This window comes from Crassostrea angulata, chromosome 2 (genome assembly GCF_025612915.1).
Source record: "Crassostrea angulata isolate pt1a10 chromosome 2, ASM2561291v2, whole genome shotgun sequence".
NCBI lineage: Eukaryota > Metazoa > Mollusca > Bivalvia > Ostreida > Ostreidae > Magallana > Magallana angulata.
The window spans coordinates 33,925,201-33,929,755 of record NC_069112.1 but is presented as its reverse complement, the minus strand read 5'-3'; the positions used below and the strand labels follow the sequence as shown (position 1 = coordinate 33,929,755).

Genomic DNA, 4,555 nt, shown 5'->3' with positions numbered 1-4,555 from the left:
ATTTACCAAAAAAGAAGAGGTGTTTAAAAATTGGCAGATTTTCATTTTTTTTTTTATAAGATCTACTGTACTCAGTTGTCATGATATTTTGAAACTGTAATGCTAATTTGATTAGAATTAAGGCAATTGTTGCTCAGGTGAGCGATGTGGCCCATGGGCCTCTTGTTACATGATTCAGCGACGATTTGAAACAGACATTTCAAATTAAGTGTTATCAAGCAAAGATTTTGGGACGCCATTGCAGAACTTTAGAAACAGGACATTTTATTGGATGATATATTTTTAGCCCAATGTAGAGAAAATCAAATGTTATATTGATTATTGAACACCTAGATTGTTGGATATCAGCCAATCAGAGAGCAAGGAATTAATCAATCAGATAATAAAATGTATTAATGTATATGACTCTTTTTTATAGCCTCACTATTGATGTGACTGAAGTAGAGAGGAGTCAGGGGACTGATAATGAAGATGAGGATTATGAGCCAAGTTTTGACATAACTTTAAGGTATTATATCGTGGTTATCCTTTGTTATGATTCCAATATAATTGTCTAGATTTTAGAGCTGTTGCGTTATAATGAAATAATTATACCATTATTAGCCAGTATACCATTAAAATATGTTATCTAAATATTGTAATATGTTTTCCATCAATATTATGATTTTGGTTTGACTTCAAAAACATATCAGGAACTGTAGTAACAACTCTCGAATCAAGGCATTGTACCATCTAATATTTTTGTAGGGAGGGAATGGATATAACCATTGCTCCTGATAATCATGATGATGAGGATGATGTTGAGGAAGAATCAGAAGACTTTCAACCCGCATGCCTTAGTTCGACATGTAACCGCATTGAAACCTGCGAGGAGGTGCAGAAATTTCCGGGGGACCATCCTTGCATCACATACTGCAGTCAACTTCTGAATTTAGCGAGGATGAATATGCCAGAAACTTGCACGAATAAAGACTGTGGGGTAGAAGTTGAAGTTGTACAAGAAGTTGTTGTTTCGGCTGTCTACCTGATATGGGTATGGTATTTTGCCTTATATGATTCTATAGTTTCTGGCACAATTCTTTTTTTAAGAGACAACAGAAACTCTTAATTACATGTATTTGATGCAAATGTTTTATAAGTTATGGGAGGTATTGATCCTTATTAAAATTGAACACCTTTATATTGTTAACTGCATTTTAAAACCATAAATTAAATCACATATCTAAGATAACAATATTTTTGTTTTTAAATCTGTTTAATAAAGGTATGTCAGAAAGGGAACAGACTACATAGATGGTGTTCTCAGCCAATCCTTAACAGGCGGGTGCATAGTGGAGATTTGATGATTGCTGCTAGTGTTGTCCGGGAGTAACTTCCAAAAGTTCTCCATGTTTGCCAAGTTTTTACAGCTTCCAATCTTTAGCAAGTCAACCTTTTACAGAATGCAAGCGTCATTATATTGTCCCTTCAGTTGTAGAACACTGGATTGACCACCAACATTCAGTATTAGAGGATTTTAGAGGATTAGATTTGGTTATTCTGGGTAAGATAAAGAAATAAATGTTTTTTTGTTTTTTTGTTTTTTTTTGGGGGGGGGGGGTGGGGGGTGGGGTGGGGGTGGCAATGTGCAACGAATGAGCATATTGTTGTGATTTATAAAAAATTGTTACTGTAGTTCCATTGGATGACTGTGGTTTATCTTTATTCGTTGAATACCAATTTTTATGGTTTTCATTGATGAAGTTGATCAGAGAAATAATAAATATTCATTGAAGTGTGATATTTATTGGAATAATGTATTGATAAAATTGTTGGCCATGAATTTAAGTATCCTCAAAACTTTGTCAAATTTGCTGCTCATGAATATTGATGAATCCACAGTATACACTACACAAATGTCCTATTGATCTTGTCTGACAATATTTTGCACTTCAGGTGATGGAAGAATGGACAGTCCAGGCCACTGCGCCCAATATTGTTCCTATACATTTATGGAATACACCACCAAAAGAATACTATGTATTATTACCCTGGATAAAAGGATGACAGAGAAGAAAAGTACCAACTAAGAAAAGGCCTATTTTGTGAAGGCTTAGAGTTTTTGCTGAGTAAAGACATGAAAGTAGTGGAAGTGGTGACAGACGCACACTCACACATTTCATCATTGATGAGTAAGTGAAATACCTGCTGTCTTACAAGTGCAGTCTGTCTTAAACACATACCTTAACCTTTTTAAAATAAAAAATCAACCTTAAAAACAACAATTTATTCTTGGTAGCATTTTGTGGTTCACAACAAAGCTTACATTAGTCATGTAGACTTATGCATTGTTTGCATTACACTGGAAAATCATCTAATGCATGGAATTGTTTCTAAAATCTATATACTTTATCGTATTTTTACTTATATAACTTTTTAATTACATGTTACAGAGGAAGAATATCAGAATATTAAGTATTCGTACGATGTGTGGCATGGGACGAAGAACTTAGGGAAAAAAATCATAAAGGTATGTTAAATATTTGCTTGGGTTCACTTACAAGAAAAAACAGCAATATGATAAGTGAAATTATTAACTTGTTAGTAGACATATTACTTGTGAGAGTGATTCCTGAGATTTTTTTTTTTGCTTCTGGTTATTATTAGACATGTTTTTGTAGGCTGGACAAGAAGTTTGTTGGCGTGGACAAAGGATGTAGTAAACCACTATTGGTATACTGCACAAATTTCCTCATCAGTAGAGCACTTTAATGTAAGACGCTTACCATTTTTGTTCAAGTTAAATTTCATTAAGCTGCAGTTGTGAAGATTAGTATGACTTTTGATACCAGTATATATTGAAAAATTCCGTTTTGTTTCTTAAGAGCAAATAGGGTGGTAAAAAAATACTAATATGATTTGATTGAAGCATGCTTGTATCATGCTAAAATAAATGTATTGTGATGTAAATACAAATGGTCTGTTTTACATTGTGTTTGAACTTACAGGGAACATAGATTGGTGTTTTACATCATGTTGTGAATGTTCACGAGTGGGTTTTGCCATACAGCTCCACCAACAGATGTGAACATGAACCTCTTACATCTGAAAGGGAGAAAGGGTGGCTGGAAAGAGACAGTCCAGCACATGTGGCCCTCAGACACATTGTGTTGGACAAAAGGCTTTTGAATGATATTCCATACTTTCTAAATTTCAGGTACTGGCACATATTTTAGTGTTTATAAATTGACTTATGTAATACTCAGAGAAATTGATGAATTATTATTAAGTTGAGGAAGATGGGTGATCAACAAATTACCCATCAGATATGCACTAAAACTATAAAATATTACAAGTTTGACCATAAACTAATGATTATTAAAGAAAAATTTCAAATAGGTTGATATGTTTGAAATTTGAATTCTCTGCTAGATCTCTATACAAAGCTCTTTTTATCTTAAAGAGTTTATTGTAGCTTAAAAATGGCCACCACCATCCAGACTCAATCATAAAAGGATCAATTGAAATATGTCAAGATTTCCTTTTATCAGTCAGATTGAAAATTTATGGATTGTTGAAATAATAATTTTACTATAATATTATACTAAAACGGTTGTGAACTTTTTCAGGGAAGCAGTATATATATCATATTTTTAGATATCAGAGAGTTTTTCAAAAGAAAAGTAGCCGTTAATCAGTCACCCCCTGCAAAATTCATAAGGAATACAAGTATATTCCACAGGTTATGCAGAGAATTTTGCAGAAACGGTTAGATGACGACATTGGTATGAACAAAATTGTAGCCCTTGAAGTAGACGATCCAAGGAGAGTATCTGCCCATCTTGCTCCAATTCCACTTCCACCAACTCGCCAAATTGTAAATGAACAAAAGTCAAGGTTCAAACCATAAGAAGATTTGGATAAAACAATTGATTACTGGATGGATTCAAATGTTTAACAATGTTCACTGTTTGTTGACGCTTTTAGTTATGGGATATACATGTATGTTTTGTCACTTCTTTCTCATTGAGATGCTCTTAAAGCGGGATTGATTTTTCAATGTGAAACTTAGACACACTTTTTAGGTCTAAAATTGGGTCAATCATTAAATTGGGTGCAATTATCTGTTTTCATGAACAAGTTGTGTAATTTACCAGTGCAATTTGTATTTAATGCATCTTAGGTGTTCTCATTTAACAACATTGAAATTAAACAAGTAAAGGATTCCAAACTTATATATTATTTGATTTTGAATTAATTGAGGTAAACATGGTCGCTGATCGATAAACGTTCTTTGTTTTACATGTAATTGCTGTAAATTGGTGACTTTGCCACAATGACATTTAACTTACTAAGATAAACAACATAATAACGTACTGAATTGTGATTTTAATGAATGATAATGTTCAACAAACACAAATTAAAACATTCCATATTTAAGACATGCTGTTTCTTGTTGTGTTTGGAAAATCAGGTATCAACCCAAACGTCCACCAACAAAACCTCTGTATTGGCCGAAACTGTCAGGATATTGATCTCTAATTTTCCAAACACAACAACTAGGAATAACACGGCG

The 4,555-nt window shown here is 33.2% G+C and overlaps 1 pseudogene; it reads left to right on the top strand.

Annotated features, from left to right (window-relative positions):
- Window positions 1-670: 670 nt before the first annotated feature.
- LOC128173754 (uncharacterized) lies at window positions 671-3,460 on the top strand (annotated as a pseudogene).
- The last annotated feature ends 1,095 nt before the right edge of the window (window positions 3,461-4,555 follow it).